Source organism: Rhea pennata, chromosome 1 (genome assembly GCF_028389875.1).
Source record: "Rhea pennata isolate bPtePen1 chromosome 1, bPtePen1.pri, whole genome shotgun sequence".
NCBI lineage: Eukaryota > Metazoa > Chordata > Aves > Rheiformes > Rheidae > Rhea > Rhea pennata.
The window spans coordinates 62,155,135-62,168,409 of NC_084663.1; positions in this window are offsets into that span (position 1 = coordinate 62,155,135).

Below are 13,275 nucleotides of genomic sequence, written 5' to 3' on the forward strand. Positions count from 1 at the left end.
TGCAACAGTATTGCAATATAGGTGATAGTATTTCCAGGTAGAACCTGGAAACAAATCCCAGTCAGTTACTGTTTAAGAAAAAGAAATATTATCAGAATAAATACATGCTTTCTAAGAAATTCCCTAAGACCATGTAACAGCACGGTTGCTGGGCTACACTGCAAAGATTTGGAATTTCTGTTCAGAATAACTTTGTAGTTCAAAAACCAGAGTATGTAGGGAATTTAATATTTGCTCCATTTAAACTGTGAGGTATGGTGAGGGGGGACAGTATTTAAGGTTGATCTTAAATGACCTGCACCAAAGTTTTGGATATGATGATGATATAGTTATCATAAAAAACCCAGAACACTTGGTACAAAAGAAGAATGGAGATTTAAAGACAGAGGAGCCAGTAAGGAAAAAGAACGTCTTAAAAAGTCTTTAGCAGAAGAAAATAAAAAGGTATAAAAGACTTATAGCAGGTCTATACAGAAGCAAGCAGTAAAAATGCAACATAATCCTAACATTTTTAGTGGACAGGGTACATAAGAGTTTTAGGGAGACAGATCACTTAAGCATCTCTTGAAAGGCCACTTCTATAGTTGAACGAGAGGAAAAAAACACATGTTATTAAGCAAGCTCTATTTTTTTATGCTCTTTAAATTACTAGCAAAGGAAAAATATGCCTATGACAGAAAGTGATGGAGGCAAACCATGGCACAAGCCTAAGTCTGTAGAGCTAGGGAATAGGAGTAATGAGGGCCATATTAGTGAAAATATCAATTAAAATTACATAGCCACCATAAGAATGCAAACTGAACTAGACAGAAATGGTATGAAGACACTATATAAGGACTAAATTTCTACTTAAAAGGGGAGGAAAACTTTTCTAATACAAATTTGAGTTTTCTGCAGCACTTAAACTTTCATGGAAAATGCGCTATTTCATCAGAGGGCCAAGAACCAGAAAAGCAAAATGTATGTTGGAATTTGCCTCCTGAAAAACTGAAAAGAGCAATCAGTTTGGGCTTTCCACTGAAGAACAAAATGTTCCATAGGATTTTTTCTCCAATGTAGATAAATTTGTCTTAAATCACTAAAAATAAGGCATGCTGACAGCCTGGCTCAAACCCTGCGATGTGTAACAGACAGGCTAAGTGCCATTCCTCAGACAGACCCATTGCAAAGTAAATATATCCTATATTTTTTTCTGAAGGAGTTTACTACGTGGGATTGCATTTTGACACCTTTCTCATGCAGGTTACCTTACTCCATGAGTGGTCCCACAAATTTAAGAAAATTCTTGGTGTATGTAACCACCAAAAGCGTAACAGTTTGAGTCACTAACAACATTTCCATTTCAGGGCCAGAAATCCAGATTAAGTCCCACAAGGGAGGTAGACAGGTGTTTCTTTCTTACACAAGACTGAGAAGGAAAAGAGGAGTAGCAGACTTGAAAATAGATATTCTGAAAGGAGGAAGCTGTGGAGTTGGAGGAAGATAGTAACACATAGTTGGGAGAGGTAACCTATTGATCTAGTTCAGCTGGAGACAGGAAAACATGTCTGACCTTGCAGTCAAATGCTCTGAATAAAAGTAGTTAAAAGGCAAAATATTTAAAGCTAAAGACAGTTCATGGTTATTGGTGTTACAACTGTCCTATTACAAAATAATCAAAATATTTTGTCTTTATTGAGGGACAAGAACGAGGTCAGATTTCCGCTGAATTCTAGATAAGAGAAATACATTTTAAGGAATTGCAGAGTGGTAAAAGCCTTTTTTAAAATATAGAATTTATCTCACTACTATGTTCTGAAGGTAACTAAAAAAAAGTGCTGTCCCAAATAATGGGGTTTTATGCTTTGGTAATACACGCAGTTGTGCAGGCATAAAGTGCTATGACTAGCAAATAAATGCTTCCTATTATTATCAGGGAAGTGCTGAAAAAGCATTTAGGCTTTGGGGATTTTTACAAACTGGTATTAAAGAAACCCTGTATTTGATGGTAGGGTGGGAGGCATGTTGGTAACACTATTTCCTGGCTTGGAAACTTTGTTTGAAAAACAGAATTTTCTGAAACTGAGTAGTTTACAGTTTTAAATTTCAAATGAAACTCTTTTTTTGCAATGGCTTCTATTTCACCACCCCCTTTCAAAAAAAATTTATTTTTTGAGAGATAAAAGAAATGGTAAAATCAAAATACTGACTTGCCTGGGAGGTTTTTTTTCCCCTCTTATATTTCCCTGGGTAAATAGTTAGAAAAGAGAGAAATGCAAGAAGAAAAAAAGATCAGCTAAGATAAAAAATGGGAATGTTTGAGTTGGCCACATTGCCATTCCCTCTCCACTCATCACTCACACAAGCCCACAGGATCTAATAAATATTTTAAAAGTTGATTTCTTTAAGAGATACTTGCAACCAAAGAAGGCTCAATGCCTGTATGTTGTGTTTTTATCTCTAAAGTCAACTAAAAAGCAAGAGAGCTGACAGTTACACCACACCTTAGCCTTAAATCTATCATGTAAATGCCTCCTATGGAATTCCCCCAACTCACACCTACAATGGGATCTCAGTGAGCCTAGCTCATTTATGTTTTTCAGGATGCATTTGACAAAGGTAGGGTGTATATTTAGTTATTCTGGTACAACAAACATTTAAAAACATGAAATGGATTGAGAAATGGAATAATGGGTTTATAAGTTAAGGTTTCTAATTGCCTTCCAATATTTTATGAAATTACTATTAAGCTGTGGGCCAGCTAACTACTTAATTTCATGACATACAAGAATCTAAATTAAAGACATGAGAGGTCTAATTTAAAGTAACTTCTTTGAAGTTCACTTTAGAGATACTTAGAGCTAGGAATCCAATTTCAGAAAATACTCAGATGTGGTCTTTCACTCATGCCTAATCAGAAGCATATTTTAACTTAAAATTAAGCATGTGCTTAACATACTCAGACAAGCTGAGCTCCTGATTACTCTACTTACTGCATCGTTTGGAGTAGTTCTTTGTATTCTAATAGCTCCCCAAAAAGATGTCAGACACCTTACAGAAATAAATATAAATAGGCTTCCCGGAGAAGGCAACTTGCAAGTTACATTTTTAAAATGTTGCAGCAAGGGAAAATGAGGAACACTGCCACATTAATCTTCAAACCAAACAGCATTTCTGAACTGTGTCTGCCTTACTTTTCTCATTTTAGGCCAAGCTCTTAACATTATCTATGCAAAATGTATGCTGGTAGCTTGAGCAACATTTAGATTCAAGGAATATAGAAATGCCCAATTAAATTAAGCACAACTGTGCCATTACTTATTTCATATGCACACCCTTAGAGATAAAGCTTTACTCTATCCCATGTCAACAAGTTACAACAACCTGAGGGATGTCCTGTAATTCTTGCCTGCTTTCAAAGTCAATTCTGAATATATGTTGAGAAAGGTCCAAAATACAAACCATGACAGAAATAACTAGTTAAATGATGTAACTCCCTGCCACAGTGAGCCTCACGTTGAATAGTTTTAGCTGAAGTGCAAAGCAAGCAAAATTACTTTGTCCATAACAACAGCCTTTTCATGATTCTTTAATTATAAGCTATTGATCAGATACTGAAAATCTAACAGGCATAATAAGGTTTTGTGTTGAGGACAGATTTTTTTTTCTGTCCCATAAAAATACATCCAAATTTAGATAAGTTGTCAGGCACTGAAATTCTTCAATTTACCTATGCTCAAAAAATTCTTAGACTTCAGCATCCAAAGCCTGAGGACTCAGAGTAGGTGGAATGTGCTTTATTCCTTCTCAGCTTCTTACCAGGAGCTAGACTGTATATGCGCTCTTCCATCAGCATATGCCGTGAACAAGTACTGCAGCGGTAAAGCAGAACTTGCCCTGTACCTGAAGCTTTGTACCAGGATGAGGTTGTGTACTAGCAATGCAAGAAGAGATTCCAGATTTTCTGTGCTCTCAGACCAACTTTTTCTTCCACTAGTTCCTGGACAGCATTGAAGCACCATGGAATAACTAGCTGCTTGACTGAAATGCAGGTACAAGAACAGCCAAACTTGAGAGGAAGAACTACCAGGGACTGCTATGCAGGATGCACAGGGAACTATACAAAAGAAACTGTGACTGGAAATCAAAAGAGCAGGGAAGATGCTGGATAAGAGACTGTGAGTTGGAGGTCATCAGAGATGAAAGCTGGTTACACAGCCACCAGCTCTGAACACCAGAGAGTTGACTGGAGTACTGGGAAAAATGCTAAAAAAGAAATCTGACCAGGATTTAGAAAAAGGCAATTGGAACTGATTTGGCAAGAAGACATATGGAAGGCTAAGATTTGTAAGGAAATCTGGACTAATTTTGTGGGACCTGGATGAAGAGAGTAGGATTGGGGATGGGAAGTTTGGGCTGAGATGCGCTGGGTTGTGAAGGCAAGTAGAACAGGAACCAGATAGGGGAGGGGGAGGACTGGTCTGGAGAAGATAAGGGAAGAAGGGATCAAGCTTGAGGAACAGAGGGGAAAGACCAATGTCACCTTCCTACTCCCAAACCCCCAAGACTGTAGCGGAACCCTGTATTTCACCTGGACTCTTAATGCTTCTCTGCTGCAGCAAGTATCTGTGAAATTCTCCAGCAAAGTAGGAAGATGGCAACTTGCTACTGCCACCAGCTTAACAGTTAACTCAAAATGGTGGAGATGTATGTGGCAGACTGAAGGGATTTTTATGGCCAGTTTTTGCCAAATGTTATTTTTATTCACTGAGAAAACTTGGGGGGGGGAGGAGGAAGGGGAGGGAAGGGGGAGGCTTTTCCAGGAGAATGTGAAAGCACTCTTATGTTAGAAAATGCCAAAATCAAAACATTATCTGCTCCCTTCCCTCCTGCCTAGGTATATATTGTTTACATTTTCCTCCCAAGGACCCTATTTTGTTCAGTGCAAGGAATAAATCTTGCTCCAGTGGTGAACTGGGACTGTTCACTAAAGGACATTGTCATCTGCAGGACCGCTGATGCATCTGTTGCAGAAGTTAAAAACTGCACAGTAAATAAGGAAGAGAAAGGATGCTCTCAGAGTTAAAGCAGCTGAATTCTACGCTGGAGAAGTGGGTTGTGACCCTGTCTCTACCACAGAGTTCCCAAATGATGCTAGGCAAGTCCCTCTGAACAATTTTTCACAGGTGGTCACTTACTAAGTGTTCCTCATTTTCTTGGTGTCTGACTCGAGACCCTAGTATCCGATTTGCAGAAATGCTCTGTAGTAACAGCTGCAGCTGGAGTCACTAAACATTGCCCTGAGTCTATAAAGTGCACACAAACACTGAACTCTCTAAAATATGAGTTCTTCAGTATCTTATACTGAACACTCAGAATTTGGGGATATTTTCTAATTTAACTTCTTTGTGCTTTCATTTCTCATCCATAAAGCCGGGATAATATAATTATCCTCACATCACAATGCTCTTATGAATATAAGTGTGTCAATGCTTATGCAGCATTCATAGGCTGTAATGGGGGGCAGCACAGAAAAGTCCACACGGAGGTTAGTACTTCTCTCTTGAAAGCAATATCTGACAGTGTGCAGTAAATAATGTGTGGGGATGCAGTGAATAATGAAATCCCACTGGATAGCTAGTCACTAAAGGAGCACTATCTAATAAATGCATTGAATGAGGCAAAGATCTTGTAGCAGAAATGGCTGTGATCATGTCAAAATACTGTCCTAATACATGTATACAGGGAGGGCAAATTAAAGTTTTACTAGTCACCTTGATTTTGTCATGTTGTACCTAACTTTTGAGTGTTTGATTGGAATTGTAATGTCCTTTTACAGTAGTAACAGAGGAGGGTTGTGCTCTTACTAGTTTCTTACTTTAGAATATGGTCAATCTTCCTTCTTTTTTTTTTTTTTTTTTTTTTAACTCCTAAAGGGACTTCCTGATCCTTACCAGAAGGTGCAAACATGTAAACTTTTAACAACAATAACAAAATTCATCCAAATATTTTTTAAGAGTTTTGACTCAGATAGAGTATTCATATCAAAAAACACTAACAAAAATGTAACTAGCAAAAAATTCCTTTCCCTCAGTTCTCAGACTCTCAATATTCATCTCTATTTTTAAAATGATCGAAATAACAAAATCTCAGCTGGATTACAGGCACAAAGCCATGCAACATACCTCAGAAAGCTGTGGGAAGGGGAATCTCTGGGAGTTTTTATAGGTTGGAGATGACAACAACATGTTCCCAGTGCTCCACTGCACTGTGCTCCAGCGACTAGGCTGAGCACACAAATAAATTTCCAAGAAATGTCAGCTTCAACAGCACCAAGTGAGGAATTAGGATTACTAACAAGCCTCTGTTTTCTTACAGACTCCAGCTAGTCATACAAATTAGAACTTCAGAATTGCCTGTATCTAACAAGCTAAGCTTAAATACATCTGCTTTCCTTATTTTACAGTTTTATTCATTTTCTAGTTGCCCATTGTCTTTTAACACAAACATGACATGAAAATCTCTATGGCCATAGTGCAAAAGTAATCCAATTATATGTTGATGAGGAAAGACAGATGTCAGGTCTTTTTCATAAGTAAATTAAAAGCAGAAAAAGAGCACAGCTGTATTTTCCTCTTCAAGTATCATTTCAAAATAACTTGATTGTCTCTTAGTCAATACTATTTACCTATCATTAAATTTTACACATTTGTGACAATAAATCCCATGAGTGGCCCTTTGAGTTCTCTTCTTTGTTATTTCAGAGTGCAAAGACTGATGAAAAATCATCCGCTTGTGAAAATGCTGTTGACCAGGAAGAACTCTGGAACTGATGAGGTTCCCTACAAAAGGAAAATAAGTTTAAAAAAATTTCATCAACCTTGATTAAAATCATCTCCGCATTCCCATGAGAATGCGAGGAAACAACTGTAAATCTCCTTTTAGGTTTATATGACTTGGCATAACATTTATTAGTAAACAAGTTCCTCTTTTTTTTAATAGAACTTGAAGCTTACTAGTAGCACCATTTCCACAGGACAAAAGCAGTTATTTCCACATCCTACATTTCAGCAGACATACTTTAAGCTTTATTTTAAGACTGTTTTGAAGTAGAAGTAAATATAACTGTTATACAAAAATACACAGGATCCTGAACTAAGGAATATTTTTTATAAGCTAAATAGCCCAATGGATAGTTCCACATAAATAGAGGTTATCTTGTGGGGCAGGGGGAAATGCAAGGCTAACAGCAGTTCAGCTGATAAACATGTTTTGTTTTATGTCAAGGTACAGAAATTGCCTTGCACAGATCAAGAGGAGGTAATCTGTATTAGCTAGTCTATCTCGCCAGCTGGAATGGGTACCTGGCCAAAGCAACTCTCTCCTTGAGAGGGTCCCTTCAGGACAACTCTCCAACAGATGCTCTCCAAGACAGAAAATGGAACAGACTTCTATGAAATGATACTTTTTTCTGCACTAGTAATAAGACTGTAATTATAAAACATATTGTCCTCGGCTCCACAGGAAGCATTTTTATGCAGTATGCCCTGTACCCAAAGAGCATCTCTGAACACATACTTGTTTAGCTCCTTCAGCTCCAGTTAAACTATACAACATACAAACATTAGGTGTAATTTAGGACTCCCTTTACCAAGCATCTACTGATATTCCAGACAGCCGTTTAAGATAGGATGAACATGTTAGTCATGTACCTTCTGCTGCAAGAAGCATTTGAAAGCACAGAATGTCGCTTGCTTTGGGCAAGGTCATTTGCTCCTCCTGTTTATTCCCTCTCATTGTAAGGTGCTGCTACTGATCTCTGAATCGTTTCCCGTGACGTTGCAAGTGCTGTGTGACACACCAAATGAACCATACTGAATTTAGCTAAGGAACACATAGAGCAGTGAATGAACTCATAAAAGGCAGAAGAAAACTTCAGAAGTTTGGGTTTTTCTCCTCCCCCCTCCCCTGGGCTCAAAAGCACCACTCATGAGATAGCCTTACTAAAATCGGGAAGACTGAAGAAAATTTGACTGCTCTGTGATATTTTGATATCTTCAGAAAGAAACCTGAAGACTCATTTTCTGTGTAGACTCATCTGTTATTCAGAAAGCGATTGCTGTTCTCTTTGCTATCTGTTTGCAGGTTTGGGGGCTGCCAGAAATTCCAGATCTCCCTTGTACCCTTTAACATGCCTGCTCTTCTTCACTTCTAGGAGGATGTGCTACAAAGACAGATGTCAGTGTTGTACGCTGGCATTTAGATTACTGGCCAGCAGTATAATGAGAACTATCTTTTTTTTGCATGCTATTCACAGTCTTTTGATTTCACTCTTGGGTAGAAACCGTAAGTGAGGTAATAAGCACATAAATTTTATAGAACTTCTGCAAAAAGCTCCATTTGGGTTTGGATTTCTTTCTTTCTTTTCTTTCTTTTTTTTTTTTTTAAAAAAAAAAAAAAAAAAAAAAAAAAGTAGCCACAGGAAAGGGTGGTACTAGTTTTCTTACTGTATTAAGTTAGTAGCATTAACATTTCTTAGTGAATGCACCCTACTCACACAGCAAGGGTTAAACTGATTGCCAGATTTAGAGTCTGGAGGGAATTTTTTCTAGGTTAGATTGGTGAGACAAGTTTGTTTATTTGCTATCCTGCACACTATGGACATGGTCTACCTCCCGGGATCACTGAAAGCTTTGCTTAACAAATTCCAATCTGTCTCAGTGATCTAGGACATTAGTGATGACTTGTAACTTTAGCCTTTTGATGAGAGTTGTGGCTCTTTTCCTTTAACTATGAGACTTAAGTAAGGTGCTGAAGGTGGCTCAGGTGATGCCTTTTTTGTGGCTCAGGAAGCCTGTTGATTTAGCTGTGGACATTTCCAAACTGGATATCTAATAAATGAGTTGCTTGCGGTTCTGAGGGACCTGACCTGATGATTCAAGCGATTCCTTCTGGCCTATGTTCCAAACCTGTTTGATGAACTATGTGTGACTATATAGAGATTCCAATAATCTAGACATAAAATAGGACAGTTTTCTACAACTATTATGTGTAGACACAGAATTTATATTCATGAGGATTATATGTTTTCCTAAGTCTCTTCACAATGCCAGTGGAGATATTAATGGTGAGTCCTTATCAATGGAATTTTACATTTTGTCTAACACAGGATGAAACACCATATGATCCAACCAATTTCTGCACTGTTGCTGACTGCAGTGCAAGATGAAAAGTGACAGAGAGATCAGTAACTGAGTTCTGGCTCCTGACAAACTGCATTTTTTTAATCATAAAGAACTCTGAAAAAATAACACGAGCTGCTTCAGCTGTTAGAATTGCTCATTTAAATTCATGTATGTAAAACAAACAACCACAATACATAGAAGAGTGGCTTGGTGGCAACTCATACATTAACAAAAACAGAATTGCTATTCAGTAGCTGTAAAAAGGGAGGCCACTCCCTTTGAAAGTGGAAGCCTTACTGGGGGAATTAACAGACATATTCAGATTCAATAAATTAGGACAGCAGACATTACTGCTGGATAACGTAGTGACAAACGAAGGCAAAACTGCTGCAAGCCAACAAAAGGCTTCTAAGCTTTGAGCCGCTCTATTTGCATTTGTTTCAATAAACTTTTTGTTCTGGTTGTTTCCCATGTCTTTTTGTCCCCCCCTACCTTGCACTATTTCACCTTGAATTTCCATTCTAAACTAAGAGAAACAGAAGCACAAAAACTCAGCTGAAATAAATTGGTTTGAGTTTTTTTCCATTACAATCATACCACCTTCTCTGGCCCTAAAAAGAGTGAATTTGTTGTCTCCGGTATTTTCAGAGGTATAAAAAAATGTTGTGACAATAAACTTGGACAGCACCATACCAAAGCTACTTGTTAAGTACATTCTGTACAGCTGTAGCCAGTATATATATACTACCATTCATGCAATCTTTTCACAGGTGAATCAAAATCCATTTTGAGCTCTTAGCACTCATTTGAGGATCACTGTAGTATTAAAGGCCACTCGTGAAGTATTTAAGCAATAATGAAAACTGTAAGCAATAGAAATTCTCACATATACCACTAGGCTGACACCTTGATAAAAAAAATTGGGTGTCCCATGTCATGTCCAGTCTTTTCTGTTAGCTTCAAAAATGAGCTGAGTGCTGAGGTAATGGTAGAAAATGAGGATTTATCCTGCTTTCTGGAGAGGCTGAAAGATCTTTGGGACAGCAAACAGCCCCACAGTCTGGTGTTATTCATGTATTGCACCATAGCTGAGTTTTTCAGTTTCTTGCTTTCAAGTTGTGGGGCTTTTGTTGGTTGGTTCATTTTTATTTTAATGTGCCACTATGAAATTCTTTAAAAATTGTAAGCTTGCTGTCAGTTAGAGGTGCTGACAGATGTGTCAATTAGTCTGCATTTCAGAAATATAATAAATGAAGAAATTAGCGTAACATACAGAAAGACTTTATAGCCAACACAAGCCAATGTATTTCCTACAAAAATAGACCAGCTGCAGACAAAGTTACTTTAGGTTTAGCCAAGTATGCAAAAGTAACCACACTGTCAGACCATCACTGAGGAAAAAATTAGCCCTGTTCTGAGAGATTCCTTTTTGCAGAGTCATAGACAGTGTGAGGGATACTCTGAATGTTTGCTTAAAAGCAGATTGAGAGGCAATCAAAAACATTTGAAGCAAACATACCACACTAAGCTTCTGAACTCTCGATGGTCAACAATAAAGTTATACCAATCAGGTATATTGGTATATACCTGAAGGTAATGTTTCACTGCAGAATATTCAAGCTCACAATTATGCCTAGGATCTAACTTGTTCTGTCCATTTTCCTTACCTAAGTAAAAATCCCACAGAATTGTAGGGATGTAGAACATCTGTTTCCATTACAAACAGCTCCAAGGCAGGAGCGTCACCATGCTAACTAGGAGAAGGGCTAAAACAGGTGGTTGGGGTGGGAAGCGATGGCACTACATTCTGTTATAGCAATGGATATTTTAAAGATATGTACATAAATCCACCGGAAAATCATTGAGTTAGTATATTCTGAAGATCTATTTATGCAAGATTACAAAAGGATATTGGAATTCAAATTAAGACTATTATTCATCAATTTTTATTAAGAAAAATCTAATGACTGATACCTACAAATTTTAAGTGTAAAGTTTCCACAGCACAATACATCACATTAGCAAAGGCAGTTCACTGAAACTGCTATATCTAAAGCCCCGTAAGTATCATAAATTCATGTGCTCTGAGTCCTGCAGGTGTTTAGAAAGCATAAGAACTGTTTAAAGGCAGCTTATTACAGGTCCAACGCACAAAGCAGTCATAAATTGTAGGTGGAATAGTTCATATACTATTACGCTACAATGACATCTAACAAAACGGAGCTCTAGCCTTACCTTTAACAGGGTATTTGGGAGGTGAAGAAGAGCCAGTTGCCTTATGTGCCCTGAGGTCTCATGTAACCCTTTCTTACACTGGAGATACTTGATTTTCTAAATGAAAAGCTATTTTTCCATTAGCAGGAATTTCTTCTAAAGAAGGAGAAAATACAATTTTGCCTATATATAATTCATAGGTGGGGAAGTTGTATCAAATCAAAGAGGTACTTTTTTCTTCCTGAGGAACATGCCACCCAACAAACTACAAGAAACTTGTGTGAGAAGGAATAAGCTGATTTACTTTGAGTATGCATTTGAGGATGGGAAGGTATTTAATGGTCAAAGGCAGCTCTGCAAATCTTGTCTCTGTATCAATCATTGACTGTTCTAGCTGAACTTTTATTCTTGTGAAAAGTGATACAGCAATAGCTCTGCTCCAGAGCCTTGAAAAACTCCATGTAGCTGCAAAGCAGGAACAGCAATGCGAACTTCCTAGTAAAATTCACACGACTAGATCAGCAAAAACTGAAATTAGTATAAGCTCACCTGCAAACAACACCCCCCCCCCGTAAACCTTACCCTGCTCTCCTTCGTACTTCTCCCTCTGTCTTTATAATGTTACCCTCTATATTGGCATAGTCAATCCTACAAATTTTAGTATGAAAAGAATGCCTCATTTCTGCCAAATAGCTGTTGTTTTCCAGGTGCAAGATGAAAAAGATACAGGGGGAGGTATGGCTGAGGCAACAACCTTGACAGCACAGTGATGCTGGGACAAGCATTTAACATTTAAGAAGACGGGAGCCACTTAAATAGGATGGGTTTAGGGCACAGGGCGGAAAAAGTAAATGGAGGCTCCATGGAGCAAGTGGGAGTTGTTTCCATGCCTTCTATGAATGTGAAGATCTGAGTGCTCAGTCAAGGTATCTCCTACTGAAGTGCCAGTATACAGAGTCATCCAACAATTTGACATTTGACAGCTTGCCGATACCAGACTTTCACCTGTGTTTTGAACAACTCAGGGAGGAAACAGTGGCAGAACTATCTGTGTTGTGTGATCTCTCACTTAAAATTCCCTTGGTAATAGAGGAATTAAAGGTAGCAAGTGTGGCACCCTGATATTAAGGGAGATCCAGATAACTACAAACCAGGAAGCCAAGTCAATAAAAACTATACTGAGGAACAGAAGGTGTCGTAAACAGGAAAAATTAGGGAGAAGCCAGCAAGGCCTCTGTAAAGAGAATGTACACCTCAGAAACATATTGAGATTATCTGAGAGTGTCAACAAGTATGCAGACAAGAGAGCCAAGTTCTGATTTAAGATTTCCAAAAAGTTCTTCGCAGTGCAGGGAAGTCCCCCAGTGCAGGTGTCTTCAGGCCTGTGCTACTGAACGTATTCATAAATGGTCAGGAAAAGAGGATGAATAACAAAGTGAAAAAGTTTGCTGAGAGCACTATGTTATTCAGGAAAATCATGATTAGGGTGAATTATGAAGAACTACTGAAAGACTCTACAATACACTGGATGATAAAATTCCAGCTCTGATTCAGTGCAGATGAACACAAAAAGGCAGAAACTCTCCTATCTTCACACAGACAATGACAGCTTCTGAACTCGTTACCAGTCAGGAATGAGATCGAAGAATAACGATGGGATAATTCTATGAAAACATCAGTTCCAGGCTCAGAAGCAATCAATACAATCAAACGCTAGGAGTTATTAAGAAAGTAGTAGAAAACAAATAAAAAAGCACTGTTGTGCTACTCTACCTTCGATGCACTCACATTCTGCATATTATCTCCAGGTTGGGCCCTTCATGAAAAGACTGTATCAGAAATTGAAGGAGGACAAGGATGGCCCAAGCTATGAAATAACTTCTGTACAAAAAAAGGC